Here is a 20,826-nt window from a genome sequence, read left to right as displayed (position 1 = left end):
AAATATCTCTTTATTGTCACATTTGAACAAATAAAGTGATTTATAAATTTTAAAGTATTTATGAAACTTCAACTTCTTATGCCTAAAATATTATTGACTATTTGAGAATTATTTTCCATTATAAATAATGAAATTATTTAAATAAAATATCAAAACAAAAAACCCAAATAAAAGAGAAGGCTGGAAAAACTTTTTCAGCCAATTAAAAAATTAATTGATTCAATTAAAAGTTTAATCAAATTTGTATACTTAGGATCAAAACAATGAGATAATTTTGACAACTAAAAAATTGTTTAAATAATAGTTAAAGGAAGAGGAAAACATGTTAATTGAAAATAAACTACGGATAATTTTTTCTGTGTACTGAAAATTAAAAACTAATAAAAATATATGTATGTATGTCTCACTATTAGGTCCGATTTAATATAATATTCAACGTATATTTTGGTTGTAACTTTTATGTACTTTTCATGTTCGTTTTAAATTGTGTATAACATTGAATATTGTACTATAGTATTTATTTAATAATCGCTATTTTTAAAATTTATAAAATTATATTTGTTGATTTTAACCCTCATACCAGAATGCAAAAATATGAATAACTTTATGAATTTTCATGAATGTATATCGCTATACGAAACTCAAAAGGTCTCAATATTAATATTACAAATATTTATTTAGGCAGGAAAAATGTGTATATTGTTTTTATTTAACAAAAAAGTGTTTTGCGTTATATTAAGAACACAAGTCCGTATTTTTTGTTTAATTTCTACACGTGTTGGATGGATTGGGCTCTATATGTTTTTGTTAACTATATACATTTGTAGGTCTATATGTTTATGTATGTATGTACACTAGAGGTGCTCAAAAAATTCGTTTGGATTGGTCTTACTTTTATATAAATGTGTCAAACTTACTTGTGTAAAATTTTAAGAAATCAAAAAAGGCCTTTTATTTACCCATTTTTATACGTATCAATCGATTTCCGGCACGTGTTTCCGTTATCCTATTGGGCTAAAAAATAACACCAGTTAGATTTAGACAGTAATGCACAAAATAAGTCCGATCCAAACAAAATGAATTTTTTTGGGCACCTTTAATGTACACTTATCTGCATTTGCATATGCATGGATGTCAGTATGAGTGCGAGTGTATTATAGATGCACATATTTTATGTTTGTTTATTTATAATAAATATTCAAAATATTGATTTTATTTTCATCCTTATGAATGTTTACTCCTGTTCAAGTATATTGAATATTTTAAACTAGATTTATTATTTTTAAAATGATAAATGATTGTTGACGATAAAAAGCAGGACGAAAAAACAACATGTAAATAAATAAAAATACTATATATTACTTTTTTAATGATAAATATTTGTTGATTTTTATAATGAGGTTAATTTATATAGAATTATTTGTTTGTTTATTCATGATTAATTTTAAATATATTTATTTTTTTCAGGTAGATGAACAAATGTACATAAACATAATATATAGGTTTGTATCATGTATATAATACAGATATTGAATAAGATGATTATAATAGTCTTGGAAAAGTTAATTTTTAACTTTTGCAAAAATACCTAAGAAAAATCTAGGCAAAGTTGAGAGTTGTGATAAAATTATATAAAAATTATCATTAAGATTTATTTACGGGAATTATTTTAAAGCTACAAAGAAAAAAGTATGCAATTACAAATTAAATACTCTTGTAGATAAACTAGGAACAGTATTGTCTGGCATTACTTTGTTTTAGTTTAAAAATCCTTTATGTTACCCTGGAAGAACTTTATTATTTTCCAGTTGATAAATGTATTTAAATTTGGCCCTATTGCCAAAATATGTATGTATGTAAATACTATACAATCAACTGTTTTCTTAATAGTTTATGGCATGAGTGCCATACATATGTACAATGTACATATGTGTGTAGGGGTTAAAGATAGCTGAATATTAGTGGCATACTTGAAAGTCAAAGCAAAATAGTATTAATAAATAAAATCAGTTCAAAAGTAATAATAATTTGTACATGTTTTAAATTCTCATAGATATAATAATTCTTACGCACAACTGAATACACACATACACATATGTATGTTAGTCCACAGTTACATACATATATTATTTTTATATATTTGTTTTTTTTTTTTTTTTTTGCTATTTTATACTAATTTCATTTGTTATACTCATGCGTTTCCTTGTTTTATTTTAGTAATGAAACAAATCGCATTTTAATATTTGAAATTCATTCCACAAAATATTTCACAAACGAAAACTTACGACACCGGTAACGAATTTTATTCACAAAGCAAAGGATTCTCTGAAAGATTCAATCAGAAATTTATCCACAATTTATTCTCAACATTTTTATTTGTGCAAGATATTAGTTAAATTTTAATTTTTTACTTAATAAATTTATTTTTGGAATTTATTACACAGACGGTATTTATTTGTATGTTATGTTTTTATTTTGTATCGTTGTACTAAGTTATAATAGAATAGTAGTTGTAATATTAAAGGAAACAACAATAAGACAAGTAAACCGTATGCGAAAAAATCCCGTATATTTCGACCGTACCCGCGGGATCGCAAACTCTCACTAAACAATTTTTATGATGCAGGCAGAGATGAATGCCGTTCGTAATTCGCAAAACACATCACAGCGTTATAAAACGACTACTGGTAAACAAAAGGCATCATCACAGTATCAGCATCCACAGCAACATCCACACAGCTTCAATTTAATAATCATATGACACAAAAGCTGAAAATGTGTTGTAAAAAGCTGGAAACATTCTCAGTGTGCGTGTGGGTATATGTGTTTTGTTTTCAAATGCTTGCAAAAAAAACAAACATAAGAATCCCCTAAAAAGAGCATGAATTCTGTCAGTCCCATGTAATAACAGTAAATAAAAAAGTTAAGTGCCGAATAAAAACGAGGTTACAAAAGAGATGCTGGATAATTTGTGAAAATAAAAAAGAGAAAAAGCTTTAGCTTGAAGAGTTTTTTAAATTATGCGCATTACTGCGAGTTTTGCTTTGCACTGAGAGTAAGAGAGAATAATGGTGTAATAGTTTACTGCAATTTTGACAAATAAAATTCAAATATTTTATATTTTATATTCTTAATAACTGCTATTATATACATATGTATATGAATTTTCTTGCTCATATACTGTTACATACTCCCATGCATCAGTATTTTATTCTTCATTAAAATTTATTTATTCTGTTTCTCTCCTTCTTAATTTATATCTTTTGTGTTTATGTTTTAATTTTGTGGTTTTTGTTAGATGTAAAAGCTTAATTGTTTACATAGACCTGCCTTAAGGATAAAATGTTGTATCCTAATTTGCATTGTAAAAAAAATAATTTGTACTCGATTTATAATTACTAACAACTTGGCAAATTTTCTGAAAAAGTATTCTTGCAATATCTTTTTTATTTAAAATTCCTCTCGCTGTATGATTATGAAATGTTTTATTTTTCTTTAATTTTACTTCCCATAAGCACATTTCATTCAATTATAACTTAAAATTTAGTAATATTTACTCTGTATGTACCACTCGTCCAGAATCCACACAATTCTCTCAAATTAGGTTTGACTCTCTTATTAACTTCTTTTGTGACTGAGATACATGTGAAATGTTCCAAATAATAACAAAATCAAAGGATGTAGCTCTGAACTCTCCTTTTTAATTCTGTTAACATTTATAGCAGATAAATGTTAGATTTTTTTATTTTAGTATGTTCGTGTCAAACCGGACTCTCGTGATTTGGTCTCTATCATATTTTTTTGAAAACTAAACAATTCTTAAAGGTTCTTTTATTAGACAGAACGTAATGTTTTATATTTTTTTAGTTACGTAAACGTAAAGGAAAGCGTATCAGCTGGTTCGTAGTTGGGTGATAATATTTTTCCCTCAATGCAGGAAATTCTATATTTTTCGATGTTCAAAACCAAATTAAACACCATAAAATATAAAGCGTAGGAGATCGGGGATGAATTTTCCTTTGAAAAGCCTATTTAAAATTGTTAAAATCGGTCCATTTCGTATAGCCCCCATACAACCGTAGCCCCCGAATGGGGCTTTCGAGCTCATAATTATGTTAAATATTCTAACAACAAAATATAGTTTTATTGAAGTTGAAATGACATTGCCGATTTTGGTAATGATCGGGCCTCATTTGACTCTAGCCCTCATACAAACTCCCCTTTAGAAAATGACTTGAAGGTCAACATTCACTTATAAACACAAATAACACTGTGAAATTCTACAGAAATAACTTTGATGTAGACGTAAATTTCTCTAACAACATTTATAATGATAGGACCTATTTACCCTCAACCCTCAACCATATGAGCCCTCTTGTAGAAAATCTCTTTTTTGTCAACAATAAGTAAAAATATTCCGGAATTAAGGTAAAAATCAAATTAAATGCTTTATTTTTAAAAACAAATAATCCAAATTTTAAACATACTCACTGGTGAAGGGTATCATGTGGTCGGCCATGCCCGACTATACATTCATACTTGTTTTTCATAAATTCGTACACTGTAATCTCATTTAAAAACAATTGCATTTCTTACAATAACTAGTGTACATGCAATAAAAATCGTATGTGTATGGATATTTCTTAATAATTTTATTTAAAAAATATAATCAATTAAGACCAGTAATTAACAAAAACCAAGAAAAACTTTTTCCCAGTTACAAAAATGAAATGCCATTATTATATTCTAGTTTCTTTCCTTAGAAAACATGATCAAATGTTAAGCCGTAAGCTATTTATTTTAAGATTTCATATTCTATGATATAAAACCATAATGAAAGCAATTAAAAGTTGTATATGAGTGTAAAATCACTAAAATATTTGACAATAGTTTTCATAATATTTACCCTGAATATTCAAACATACATACATACATACATATATTATGTATGAATTTATTATGCATACTTATGTACATATATAAAATGATATTTAAAGCAAACAGAGTACAACCTCGTTATGTACATATGTATGTATGTACATTTGTCTATCTCAAATGTGAATGAGGAATTCTGAGTATGTATGTATGTATTTATATAAAGAACAAGTTTTGTCATTATGGTATGACATTAATATAACAACAAATTTCTACAATGATAAGACAAATTGTATTGGAAGGGGTTAAACAGAGATTTAAAAGTTATTCCAATTTTTTTTTTAATTTATTTTTCTCAAAAAGCCATTTTCCAACCGAAATATTGAAAACTGTATTAAAAACAAAATATATAGTTACGAATAAACTCGGGAAAGCTAATATTTGCCCAGAATTTTACCGATAATTGTCAAAACAGTTACGTCTGCACCGCTAAAAAGTTATTACATTATGAAATTTTACAATTTTAGATTAAAATAGAATACACACCACTGAAAAATCTAATAAACTTTGATCTAACTCAACATAAGGTTTAAGAAATAGGATAATATATTATTTAAACTAATCTAATTTACTTCTTTAAATTTCTGAGTTAATTAGATTATATTTACAAGTGACATTTATTAAAAAGGGAAAAATTTGTATTTTTGTAAATACTATTCGATCCATGAACTAGAGGCTGAATAAAAATTATTCGTTTTGAAATAAATAAAAAAAAGTTCGTCTAAAAAATAAGGTAAACTTTTAGTACCTTTACTTGCTTTTCTTTTAAATTTAATCAATGTAATAATTTAAATAGCTGGAAATCTTTTTCATTTAAATAAATGAATGTGTAAACTTATGTGTTCAGTTTAAGTTAGTAATGCTAGAATGCGGTTTACTAATTACCAAGCATTAAAAACATACAATTATTGTTTGCAAGGCAAGATACACTCAAAGTCTTATTCGTGTACATATTCCCAATCTACAATTCTTGAATTCTTTTGTTTTTAATTTTTTTAAACAAATATTCGTAAATAAATATAAATATAAATGAATTGTTTTGGAAATTTTGCAACAACTTTATTACAATGAATAAATACATATGTATGTACATAAATATGTATGTATGTAACTTCAAGTGTATGTTGAAGAAAAATACATATAAATAAAAATAAAAATCTTCCTTATCACTAATATCGTTTTTTATTATTTTTTAAGGAAAAAATTTTCCAAACGATTAAATTTTTATTTGATTTTTATATGATTTTGTGAGTTTTTTAGTCCAACACACAACATACTCTCTTACTGTCTGTTGTAAATGATTTTTGATTTGTTTACTTGTACAGCTTTAACTCAATATATAAAAAATCAGACAAGCAAACAAACATATTCAATACATTAAGCAGAATTATAGAAAAAATCTAATAAAAACCTTACATACCGACATTCATGTTAACACACACACATGAACACAAAAAATACTAATATACTCTCATTGGTTTGGCCATCTTTTGTACTTAAGCATTGACATAAACCAACCGTACTTGAACACAAAATCAATGTATGTAATTTCCATGTTAAAATACAAAAAAAAAATAGAGTCAAACAAACAAAATACCCATGAACTAACATAGCAAATCCATAAACGGAAAAATATTTCTATATAGAATAACACAAAATAAATAAACACACTCATACACGTACGTACGCATATACTATATATTTGTTCATCCTTCGACAGTGTTGCCATGTTAAATATATTCGGATATTATTATGCTTCTTTTAGAGTTAGCAAGAAAAATTTTACTTAAAGCAGAATTGGCCGTGAAAATTCGACTTCAAAATATAAATTACTAATTATCTAATACTAAACATTTCGGAATGTTATTATTGTCTGAGTCAAGACTTTAAGCGTAAAATAAAATTAAAGAAAACAATCAGGAAATCGCTTAATAAATAATGATTTAAAAACAATTTTAACTGTTCTCTTTAATTACAACAATGCCCTTGAAAGTATATTGACCAAAGCAGCTGGAAAGTAGATTGTTTGAGAACCTGATGGATTATAACGTTTATGGCAACACAGTCTATGGCACAAATGGGAGCAATAGCAATAAAAGCAGTAACGACAACAACAACAAAAATCATTCAACCGTATGCACAAAGCAATGAATTTAATAGAAGAGAGTGAATAGTCCACACAGAGAATGACTACTACTAGTACATTATCAGTAACAAAATGAAATCAAACGCACAAAAAGGTTACCAATACACACATCTGTACAATAACATCAAAATTATTAAGCCCCATTTACATGGAATAATAAAACTCGATCTGTGACCAAAATACTCTATTACTACTTTTTATCCTGTAGGAACAATATGCATTTACACTCCAAGATCAAGACAAATTAAACTGAAATTAAGTGATCTCCTTCATCAGTGGCCAGTAATACGTAACTTTGAATTTGTTGGGGTTATTCTATTTACTTTTATGTATGACTTAAAGGAGATATGTTTGTATATATTTTCAGCGATAGCTGAATATGAGGGATTTCTTTATATAGAAGTTATTTATTTATTTATTCATTATACATGCATTCCATTATAGATGCTAGTATATCTGTATATATAAAATTCTAACTTTACTGACTGACTGATTCCTCATCGCACAGCCTAAACGGTTGATGCTAAAGTCGGAGACTGGTCTCCTCCCATATACATAGATCCACTAAGACTAAGAGGATTTTTGGAAATTTGAATGTTTAGGGGGTAAAATCCCATATCTTCTAAACTAGAAAAGATACTAAAATATTTCAATTAAAAATAAGCGAACAGGTGTCTTCTACTTTAATTAAGTACTTTTCGGATATTCAGTCGTTTAAAGCGTGAAAATTGTACCTATTTTTGGTACATTTTTCATAAAAATTGTTTCTTATATATTAACTTGTACATATGAACGCTTAATGATGAGCTCCCACTACGATATTTCAACTTTTTGGAATAAAATGTTTATTACTTCAATAGGGAGAAAAAAGTACCAAAAAGGGGAAAAACGGGAAATTTGATTTTATTCAAATTCATTAAGCCAATTTTAATAAAATTGGAGAAATTGGTAGATTTACTTGGAACTCCGGTATTTTTTGATACTGTTTCGTTTTTTAAATTATACTTTTTGTGTTTTTTATAATATTGATCCTAGAAACATGTTGGTACTTCGTTCTTTAAAAGGTACTATAATATTGATCCTAGAAACATGAAATTAAGCATGTAGAAACCGGAGTAAATGAAAATCTTTAACTGGTACTTTTGAGAGTGCACTACGAAATATGAAATAAAGCATGTAGAGCCCAGAGTAACTGAGAATATAAATGGGGTCCTTTTTCTTATATTGAACCTAGAAACATAACACTAAGCATTCAGGGGATTCAGTAAATGAAAATCTGAAATGGACTATTTTCTGGTACTTTTTCGTTCTTTTACTGATACTTTTAGAATTTTGTATAATATTTAACTTAGAACATGAATTTAAATAAAAGAGGTTGAATATATAAACATAAAATTTGAATTTTCTATAATATTGAACCAAAAAACGTGTCACTTGACACGTAATTCCCCATACATACATACAGTTAATCACAAAAATAAGTATACAGAAATACTGACGATTGGTATTATTTAAAAAAAGATATTATTTTTTCAAAAAACAAAAAAGCAACACATTTATTTATTAAAAACAATTATGATAATTATTATTCACTACTTTTTTTCTTCATATTTTGGTTCTTTGAGTTCTCATTCAAGATGAAGTTAAAAAGGTGCAAAATTTACGTCACAAAAGTAAGTATACAGATCATTTCAGTATATATATGGTTTAATTATATTAACAAAATTTATGGAAATTTTACTTGTATTAATAAATAAAATATTTTTTACACATTTTAAAATATTTTTAATAAAATATTTTTTACACATTTTAAAATATTTTTAATAAAATATTTTTTACACAATAACTTGGAAAAAATCTACTTTTAGTTCCGAAATCTTGAAATTTGGGCCGATTGGCTCCGGAATTAATTAGTAGGACAGTTTTTTTCCCACTTCTACGATTTTTTTCCACTTTGGATCTGGTGGTCATTGAACCCTCCAAATGATGCATTGGAAATAGAATTTTTAACTTTTTGGCCATTTTGAACAGAGTACGTTCTTAAAAAACCGAAATTTAACTCCGATTTCTTAAGACTTACAACATAAACTTTAAAATTTGGATAATTCTATATATTTCCTTCAATTTAAACAGGTTTTTCAAATACTCCGATTTCCAAAGCATACAATAATGCTACCAATCATATCTTGATATACTTGATACAATAACCATGTTTTATGGATCGGACATTTTATTTGTTCTAGCAACAAATTAAAATGTATCTGTGTTCAAAATTGTTCAATTCGTATTCATACCACCAATTGAGCCTGATTTAATATAAAAATCTTACTATTTTAAACAATAATCAATTTCAGAACCGATATGTAGTGTAAGTTATTGACATGGTCACCATTTGACGATTATTGGTAGTATTTAGAAGTGTGTAATGGATGATAGGAACCAAAAAACTTGTTTTAATTAATGGATACTAGTACAAATATTATTAATATCGCAATTTAAGATATAAATTTTAGGAAATCGTCGTTAAATATCGAATATGAACGCTATACTATGTTAAAAACGGCAATGTTCCGCAATGGATTGCAATTATTGTACAGAAACAATTAATTTAAAAGTTAAAATATCGTCTTCCAATGCATCATAATGAATAAACGAGGGATATTATTGAATACCCGATCCAAAACTCCGGGGGTTTAAATAGTCAGATGTTCTTAAATAGGAAAAAATGCACCTATAAATAATATTCAAATAAATTACCAAAAATTTAAATTTTTCGAAACAAAAAGTGAATTTTTTCCATGTTATAGTGTACAGAATGTTTTATTATAAAATAATTACATTCAATCGGTAAAATTTTCATGAATTTTGTTAATATCATTAAGCCAAATACATATTAAAATTATATGTATACTTATTTTTGTGACGTAAATTTTGCACCTTCTTAACTTCAGCTTAAATGAGAACTCAAAGAACCAAAATATAAAGAAAAAAAGTAGTGAATAATAATTATCATAATTGTTTTTAATTAATAAATGTGTTAGTTTTTTGATTTTTGAAAAAATAATATCCTTTTTTAAATAAAACCAATTGTCAGTATTTCTGTATACTTATTTTTGAGATTAACTGTATATACATAAATGTATGTATATTGGACTGACTGAAAATTTACAGTAATATTTATTTTATACCATATTTTATTACATTACATTAGTGGTGTGGTATATAAAATTTTTTGCTGAAATCTGTTCAGCTCACCAACGGCCAGTGCTAGACTAAACACATTTTGGGAATCATAAAAAAGGTAAATTATGATAGTGCTAACAAGAATACAATTTTGCTTCCCATACAGAGTGAGTCGGACTAATATTTTTATATGAAGTAAATTTTTGTTGACTTATGTATTTGTTTAAATATTAAATAAATAATTGAACAAAAAATATCTTAAAAATAAAACAACAGTTGTAATTTTATTATATTTACAATAATCCGTAAAAAAGTTAAAATATAAAAAATTGGGGTCGAATTTAATACACCCTATTAAAGGAATAATTGTATATGGATCAAAAGAGATTAATTACTATAAAAAACAGCACCACGTTAAAGTATTCTTTGAAGCAAATTTGTATTAATTAAATGTTGTATAGCACAGCTCTCTTTGCATCTCATTTAATTGTTGAATGGATTTAATAAAGTGAAGTACACATTTTTATAATATTAAACAAAGCAAACTAAAAATATGAGAATAAAATGTTTAACATTGTGTTTAAATAGATGACATTGTTGACGTTATTTTATCTATTTTCTTTTTTATTGAATTGTTGACATTTCATCCATGTTTATGTATATAAATCGTGTCATATACGTACATATGTACATACCAGCATTAAAAAAATGAAAAACACATTACATTACGTATAATAAATATTAAAATATTGAGCATGACGTTGGTTAATGGCTATGGCGCGGCATTGATGCAAACTAATTGAATGTTTTACACTGTTTTGGCATAAACAACAACTATAACAACAGCGGCAATGAAGAATGTATGTATGTGTGAATGAATGAATATACATACGTATGTATGTAGTGTACATACTTAAATAAATTACTGGTATCTACATAAATATGAATTTTTGCAAATTTGCGATGTTAATTAAATTTAAATTTTTTAATAAGAGTCAATTGCAATTTTAAAATTTTTATTATTATCACATAGAACTTCCGGTATTTTGTAAAATATTCATGCTTAGGATTGATAAAAGTTATTTAATTAAAAACAATTATGTATTAAAAAATAATATACATACTAACTATGTGAATTAATCAATAAATACTAGTAAATGAACATCTGAAAAGGTTAAAAAATTTTGTTGATAATCACCTATTTTTATGTTCGGTTAATGTTTGATACTTTATGCAGTAGAACGACTTATGTTTACATTTATTTGGAACCTTTTTAACTTTAATATTTCGAACAATCTCTCAAAACCAATAAAACATATTACTTTTTAGCTCTTTTATTCAAAGAGTTTGCTATTTAACTATTGATTCCGATAGATTAACCATATTAAATTTTATGTAAATGTAAAAAGAAAAAACAAAAACATTAAGTATTAAAAATCTTACGACCAAAAATAAGGATTAAAAAATAACTTAACAAAATTGCGTGATTTCAAAACTTTTATCTGTTTTTCTATGGGTAGTTTATGTATTATTGAGTATTTGAATGTATGTGTGTGTGTATATTGTGTTATTGTTTATATTAATGTATGTAGTAAAAATAATAATGGTATTGACACTTTTCTTTATTACAAATGTATGTAAAGCAGAATCAAATACAGAAACACCAAAACAACAGCACCAACGACAATAATCGCAATAAATAAAATATGAAAAAGTAATAACCAACTGAAATCACATGAAATATTGAAATATGACAACATGTTAACACACACTTACACAAACACATACATGCTTAAGATCGAAATGAGCATTCATATTTTCACACATTTCTAAGTGGAGACAATAAGTTCGTGTTGGGTTCTACACATTATTTCCTTTTTTATATATTTTTATAGCATGTTAGAAAACAATAACATCAGCACTATATAAGAATAAAAAATTAAAGAAGTAGCTCCAACCATGAATACACTACAACCTAAAATTATGCTACAATTTCATAAATTTTATAAAATATGGTGATCATACACTTATAAAATATTTTATATTTGATCGATGTACAATTTTAATTTTGCTTGTATAAATTTTAACATCACAGTGATACGGGCCATTAAATTGCTTGACTATAAATTAATATTCGTATCGTTGACAGGTGGTTTAATCAAGCAAACAAACTATAATCGTTTTCAATATTAATATAAAGTTCTTCAAAAACACAAATATGTACATATGTATGTGTGACAAAAAGGAAAAAAACGAGCAAATTGTTTACACGCATATTTTAATAACAATAACAATATTTATTGTGTAGAGTGGATTTTTTTATTTTAAACATCGCACCATTGTTGTTTTTTATTTCAATACTTTTATATTACATACGATTGGTGTGCAATAAAATCCTGGTGCTGTCTTGTAAACAAGAGCAATAATAATGTCTTGTCCTCTGCCAACCTAACCTCCTTCTATTTTTTATTATTTGCTTCCACAAACTCTCCTCTCAAGCACTAAAAATACAATAACGAACATTTTACCAACAATAAGCCAAAAACTAAATGCGTAAGAGTTTAACATTACTAAATGTTATGAAAATACATACATTTTTATGAACAGACATACACACAAACATACAAAGATACATCTAATATTGGCTGGTATGGGTGTTTATTTAAGTGTGTATGAGTTCAAGTTATAAAAAACACTTTTATGGCACAAGCTCACATGCACAGACACACATACATACACTCACTGGCAAATAAAAACTACTATGAATGTTTTGGCATAAATATTAAAACTAACTAAGCGAAAACAAGCTACTAACCAACACTATAATAATAATAACAGCAGCAGCACAACAACATTACATTTGTACATACATACATGTATGTATATGTACATCCATACATATGTATATGTATACACATATCAAAAGATTGTTCCGCTGGTATTTTTGTTTTATTATTTTCTTCCTACAAACTCATAGTAACTACAACTCATCAAAAATAAGAACAAGTTAAACAAAATTTTTTCGAACTATTGTATTCATGTTTAGTTGCTGGCTAAAGTTTGGTTCTTTCGTTCAAACAGTGAAAAAATAAAAAAAGCTCGAAACAAAAAATGAATAAATAAAAACTAAACTAAACACCCTTTTCATATTTTCTCCCCCATCAACATCAAATGTTGGATCCGAACACAACAATAAGGCGTTAAAATATTAAATAAAACTTGTTCTCACACTTAGTTAAATGGAGCACGTTATAGACAATAACAAACACTTCATATTCAAAATAAAAAACAAATAACACAACAAAAAGTAATATTTTTATATTTGCTTGTATGGATGTGTGTGTTTGTATGTATATATTGTTAGGTATGTTTGTAAGCTAGAGTGGTTCAAATGTACCATCTTTGTACTAAACGTTGTATTTCAATGTATTGTACAATGTCTTCAAACTTCGGTCATTTTTATCGATGAACTCACAGAAATTCTCGAAAAATATTTTCTAATATTGATGATAATGTGATCGCATATATGTATGTGTTAGTTTTATTTGTTTATGATCCCTTCTAATTTTCATATGTTTATTGCTTTATGAAACAACAATATTTTTAGAGGACTGTAGAATAAAAAAACACATCATTAATTTATGTGGGGCAAACAATTTTACACATACATACGTATGTATACAAATTTTAAGAAGTCTCTGTGTCTCAAGTGCTTAAAAAACGTGTTATATTTTTCAGATTTCTAAAACTTACATTTTTAATTACAAATAATGTTTATATTGGCATTTATAAGTAATTTAAATAGTTAAAAGCCGTTCTTCAATTTTTCAACTTTTCTTTGATCTATCTATATATAATGTTTGCTAATTATGAATTTTCATAGTAAAAGAATTCTTATAACCTTATAGCCCAGGGTTTTGCTACGGAATTTTAGATAGATAAATGGAAATTGGCCCATAGCTTCATAGTTTCCAAGATAAACGAATTTTTGTATTTAATTAATATGGGAGGTGCCACGCCCCTGCTACTAGTTCGCCCACTTTTTATCCTAACTAATCATATTGAGACTTAAGTGGCTTCGACAAAATTTGAGGACTCTAACTGTTATATTTTCTGAGATATACTGATTTAATATTTTCTTAATATGGAAGGTGCCATGCCCACTATAGTTATTCTGCCCATTTTATCCAAAAATATTCTTATGGATGTCAAAGTTGTCCGAGCAAAATTTGAGTACTCTAATTGTACCAGTTTCCAAGATATACGACTTTTAATAGTTATTTAATAAATAGGCGTGGCACCTCGCCCACTTGAAATTTTAAAGTAAAACGTAGCCTATTTTTCCTTCCAGTCATACATGAACACACTGTGAAAATTTCCAGAAAATTGGTTTAGTCATTTAGGCAGCTGCAGACTTCAAACAAACATACATATATACATACATACATACATACATACAAACAAGCACACATTCATTTTTATATATTTATATACATAGATATGGGAAGTGGCACGCCCATACGTCTAAGTTGTCCATACAAAATTTGAGGACTCTAGCTGTTGCAGTTTATAAGATATGCGACATTAAATACTTATTAGGTATGTGGGCGTGGCCCTTCGCCTACTTGAAATTTTAAAATAAAAAGTAGCCTATAGTTCCTTCCAGATATAGAGGAAGGTACTGTTCAAATTTTAAAAAAATCGGTCCAGTCATTTAGCCACCTATAGACTTCAAACAAACAAACAAACCCACAAACAAATAAACACACATTCATTTTTATATAAGAATATATCTCAATTATCGCACACGATATTTTCGGTGACTTTTAATCACTTACTAATTATGCTAAGGAAAAGCTATGTACCAATTTTCATTTAGCTATCTAAAATTCCCCAGATTGCTGATTTTTGCATAAATTTCCTGGGGTATTAGACGTGTTTTTAAGTGTCGCACAGTGGTTAATCCGATTTCAATGAAATTTGGTATGCACAAAGAGGAGGTGTTGTCGAGTTTAGGTTTTGAATTTGGACCTTATAAGCCAACCAGGGGCCCGGCGGGGGGTCCTCAAATTAGGACACCTCGGCTATGTTAAATTTTTAAAACGATCCTATTTCTTCATTTGAGTTCCGATTTAAAAAAATTTTCAAAAATTATATACAGTTTTGAAAAATAGTATATAATTTTCGTTATTGTATTTTTAGTGCTTGAGAGGAGAGTTTGTGGAAGCAAATAATAAAAAATAGAAGGAGGTTAGGTTGGCAGAGGACAAGACATTATTATTGCTCTTGTTTACAAGACAGCACCAGGATTTTATTGCACACCAATCGTATGTAATATAAAAGTATTGAAATAAAAAACAACAATGGTGCGATGTTTAAAATAAAAAAATCCACTCTACACAATAAATATTGTTATTGTTATTAAAATATGCGTGTAAACAATTTGCTCGTTTTTTTCCTTTTTGTCACACATACATATGTACATATTTGTGTTTTTGAAGAACTTTATATTAATATTGAAAACGATTATAGTTTGTTTGCTTGATTAAACCACCTGTCAACGATACGAATATTAATTTATAGTCAAGCAATTTAATGGCCCGTATCACTGTGATGTTAAAATTTATACAAGCAAAATTAAAATTGTACATCGATCAAATATAAAATATTTTATAAGTGTATGATCACCATATTTTATAAAATTTATGAAATTGTAGCTATAGTACTAGGTAAATTCTTTCTAATTTTGTCTATTTTTCAAAACTGTATATAATTTTTGAAAATTAAAAAATTCGCGGAATACTTTTTAAAAAAAAATTAAAAAATGTTTTTTATTCAGTTTTTGCGAAGATACAAATTTTTCAAATTGCAATAAAAATTTTATTTATGAATATTTTTTAATGAAATTTTACTGATAGGTAGATTTTTTTAAAAATTTCGAATTTTCTTATTAGAAATCCCGGAATTCCCAAAAAAGTTTTAAAAAATCCCAAAAATGGGATTTTTTGGTTCGACTATGCGATTTGAGAATTTTTGCTCAAAATTGAATTTTCCATAAAAAATAGGGTTTTTTTGGATGGACCTGGTCCCCTCGGTATCAAAAATTTTTAGGTTTTGTTTCATTTATCGTATTTTATGTAAAGTCAGCTTTCCAAAAAGTATAAATTCTATATACATCTTCTTAGAAACTTTTTAGATAACTTAAAGAGAAAAAGATACTTTTTTCCCAAAAAAATGGCAAAAAATCGCCTTTTTTTAATTTTATAAATTAAAATGCCTATAACTTTGGACTCAGTCATGATTTTTACATAATTCTTTCACTGCTTGATATATAAACTTGTTGTTAAGCGAATAAAAAAAAATGGCGAAAATCGGGAATATTTGGACCCGCTATTATCAAAAAAATTTTCAAATGCGAATATCTCCTAAACTATAAGAGATAATTTACTGCTACGACGATATTTTTTATAGTGCTCGATGAGGAGATTCTATATACGAAATTTTTTAAATCGGAACTCAAATGAAGAAATAGGATCGTTTTAAAAATTTAACATAGCCGAGGTGTCCTATTTTGAGGACCCCCCGCCGGGCCCCTGGTTGGATTATAAGGTCCAAATTCAAAACCTAAACTCGACAACACCTCCTCTTTATGCATACCAAATTTCATTAAAATCGGATTAACCGTTTAGAAGTTACTGAATTATTTCCCTCTTTTTTTTTCCTATACCACTGTGTGTCGTAGTAATTTAACCCTCATTTCTCAAAATTATAAAGGGAGATATTATAAGATATAATTTAATGATTAGACAAAAGTCACAATATATTGAGCCAGCATCGGAAGTGATTAACTCATGTACTCCGGATTCATATATTAGCTGGAACAAAGTAATCGTAATCTAAATCATCATAAGTATCATTGTGAGAATAAACAGATATATTATGAGAGTCATTTTTATTGAAACAATAAGTGAATAGAAAGTAATTGTGCCACACCTAATAAATTATTGGATTTGATTACTTTGTCATGATAAAAATACAAATAAGTACTTTATTATCTCAAGACGACCAATAACAACTGTTCAAATACTAATGTAATAAGATTAATACAAATCAAATACAAATATAAATATACATAGATAAATATGTGTGTATAAGTACTTATTGTATATATCTATTATTGTAGAGATAATAATCATTATTAAATAGTTGGAACCATAACAATCAATAACATAAAAACCGAAAGAAAATAAAAAACAATATAATATTTTCTATTCAAATACACAAGACAATATTAAAATAAACCACATCCTGCGAACCTTCAGAGGGACAGAGAAAGAGAGCAGAATAGAAACTAGATAATTTTTTTTAAAATAATGAATGAAATAATTCCACTCTTTGCAAAAGCTAAATTACCATGGTTACAGTAACAGCAAGCAAAATCCTCAATATCACATTTAATGACAACTGGGAACAACAACTGCCAATAATACTATTGTTGTTGCTACTGTCACTATCAGCACACGGTTAAAGCAATCATTATTACATGTATACCTAAACAACCCATACACATATGTATATACATACATACGCTCACACATACACTGGCGTACAAATAAATATACATATAAAAACATTTTTGTCGCAGGGTTTTGCGATTGTAATAGTCATCAATATGGTTATTATTGCTGTCAATATCATTATGAAACAAAACGTTATTGCCAACAAACAATATGTTTTTAATAATGGTTTCTAACACCAAAAACAACACACAACATATCATTGACACAAATAACACTTAAAATAAATGATATTTGTATAAACATACACAATCCATATGTATGTAGACACATACATACATATTCGTTATATGTAACTTTTATCTAAAATATTAATAAACCATATTATGTACTAACTCACACACATGTATTCTAAATCAGAAATATACCCACATATAAAAACCTTCCAAAAATGTAAGCAGGATGTTTGTTAAGTTTTTCAATGAAAAACTAAACATTAAATTCGATTAGTTTTATATAGTTTTTCGCAATGCTTCAATTAGAAAAAAATGGAAATTTCACAATTTTAAATTAACACACTATTTATTAATTACAATCTCTAGCGTTTACAAGTATAACACAATAAAGTTAAATATCCAACTAAATAAATTATATTTAATATAATATATATGCCCAGCAAAAAAATACTTCCTAAAAAGCGAGAATGAAGTAGAATTTACTTCATGAAAGTACTAAAAGAGACCTGCAGAAGCAACGAATTTGACAAATACAAACTCGGAAAATGTCAATAAAATATGTATATGCATTTCTTATGTTTAATAAAAATAGAATTATAATTACTTAGTGCTACTTTTAAAGTGGTGATGAATGTAAGTCTTCTGGAAGTAGTAAGTTTTTCTTGCTTTGGTGATGGTCCCAAAATGAAAGTTGTTAAAATACCATTTCTCATAATTTTTGTCCTGGCGTTTAATACACGTAAATAGATTCACGGTTATGTTCACATTCAAATTAATAAAAATAAAAGAAGATAAATTATAATTTTATTTGTCGTCGTTGGTCAATTTTTTGTTAAATTTACCCTTTTTCTTTCTAGAGGATATTTTATGGTAGTATATTATATTAGCCGTAGCAAGAATGTTTCTGTATATTTTATTAGTGTTGTGTAAAAATATACTACACCATTTTGCAAATGCAATGATGCAAGACCATTTGCACTAGATCGTGAATTGAGCTATTGTATACTTAATATGCATTAGAATTTTAAATTTATCCCCTCTAAAACAAATACATAGAAATAATCATTTAATTGATTTCATATCAAAGAAACATTTTTATTATCGTTCATGATCATTAAACATATTGAAATTTTATGTTACAAAAGATTAACCAAAATAATATAAAAAAGTTATCATTATAATTTATCTCTGGCACCGCCAGTACGTCCACCACTTATATTCTTCAACATTTACGTACACAGAAAAATCATTTGAACATAACGAAGAAGATAAATAAAATTATCATTGTATTTTTAGCCAAAGAGGGAATCTGAAAAGGAAACTCATCATTAACAAATAGAAAAAATATTCTCTAGTACAAAAAGTAAAAAATTGTACCAAAGAAAAAAACTGAAATTCCACAAAAATAACGATTACAATATTTTTAATTCGTAGTTGTTGTAACGAGCATTTACGTTTTGTTTGTCGGTCTGTCTATTTCTTTTTGTCTTTACACTACAGTCAACATAATTGTAATTGTTTTTTTATTTTCCAAAATTCAAAAAGATTTTTTATTTACGTCCTCTCGTTACTCTTGGTCCCTGTAATTATCGTTTATTCTTTAACATTGTGTTTAGTGATAAATGCGTCAAATTATAAACGAATTTTTCATAGATTAATTGGGCGTAAACACCAACATTCTACATGTATACCAAAAACACACATTGATACACTAGCACAAACCCAATAAACACTTTTGTTTGACATTTAAAAGTTTTAAGATCTTTGGCTCAGACAATTCTGCCTGTTAGACAATTTTGCGAATATCGTCATTTGAATTTAAGAAAGACGTATCTAACATATGTTTTTTTTTTAAGTTATTTTTAATTTTCTAACTAGTTCCGTGGAATATACTGTTGAAATGCATTAAAACTCTTCTATCATCTTAATCATCGCTTTTTAATAAGAATTCTTTCAGCTTATAAAAAAATCATTCAATGTATTAACTCTTTCACGTACCTGCGATATTCTTGTTAAGCAGTCATGTTAAATATATTTTATATCGACTGTCAGTACTTAAAAGGGTCGGAAAAAAAGTCAGTCTGAATTTAGCAAAATAATGTTCATTAGGATAGCATCAATATGAAGCTATGATTGTATTTGTATATACATGTTGCATATACATACACATATACAAATGTATACATTTATTTTGGAAATAATTGTAAAAGAAATCCCTCTAACAATGCAATGAACAGTTGAAAATACAAATGTATGAGTGAATGTTCACAACACTACACACAAAAGAAAATACAATTCAGCAAGAGTGAGAGAGAGAGAGGAGGGAATGAAAAATGTAACTCAATTGGAAAATGTTGATTTTTGTTGTTGTTTTTAGAAATTGTCGTATTTCAAATATTATTAAATGTTCACTTCACAACGTTTGTTTTTTATTTTTTTTATATTCACAACTTCATACAAATACATATGAATGTAATTATATTAGGGTTTTTAATTTTATTAATTTCTAAATGTTCTATGATATTTGTCCAACTTAAAGTAGAATACTTTTATAAGTAGTAATTATGGAATTAACAAAACAATTTTCAATAAAATATTAAAAAAAAGTTCTGGGGTCTCTTCGCAAAAATCCGTTAGATTTATGTATAACTTCTCTAAAGAAAATAAATATCACCCTAATGTTTTGTTGTATTGTTTGTGTGAGTCTGAGTCTTTGTTAGCATACAATGTATTACATATACATATGTATATGATTTTCGCGTATTAAATAATGCGTAAATCCACAATGTCGTTGTTTTGTGGTTTATTG

General features: G+C 26.9%; 1 protein-coding gene and 1 long non-coding RNA gene across 11 annotated transcripts in view; one reads left to right on the top strand and one right to left on the bottom strand.

Annotated features, from left to right (window-relative positions):
• LOC119600103 (hemicentin-1) overlaps positions 1-2,655 on the bottom strand; it is a 73,271-nt gene extending 70,616 nt beyond the window's left edge. For 4 of the 10 annotated variants that reach the window (XM_037950170.1, XM_037950171.1, XM_037950162.1 and 1 more), the window contains exon 1: positions 2,035-2,655. The gene's annotated coding sequence lies outside the window, so the exon portion shown is untranslated. The remainder of the gene's footprint in view (positions 1-2,034) is intronic. The other 6 variants (XM_037950165.1, XM_037950167.1, XM_037950168.1 and 3 more) reach the window with 3 other exon arrangements.
• LOC119600105 overlaps positions 1-20,826 on the top strand; it is a 180,894-nt gene that overhangs the window by 108,027 nt on the left and 52,041 nt on the right. The gene's annotated exons all lie outside the window — the stretch shown is intronic.

Source organism: Lucilia sericata, unplaced genomic scaffold, assembly GCF_015586225.1.
Source record: "Lucilia sericata isolate MDLA Ls3-8-SP2 unplaced genomic scaffold, ASM1558622v1 Contig000104F_arrow, whole genome shotgun sequence".
Taxonomy (NCBI): Eukaryota; Metazoa; Arthropoda; class Insecta; order Diptera; family Calliphoridae; genus Lucilia; species Lucilia sericata.
Note: the sequence above shows the minus strand (reverse complement) of the source record. Positions and strands in the feature narration are given on the sequence as shown.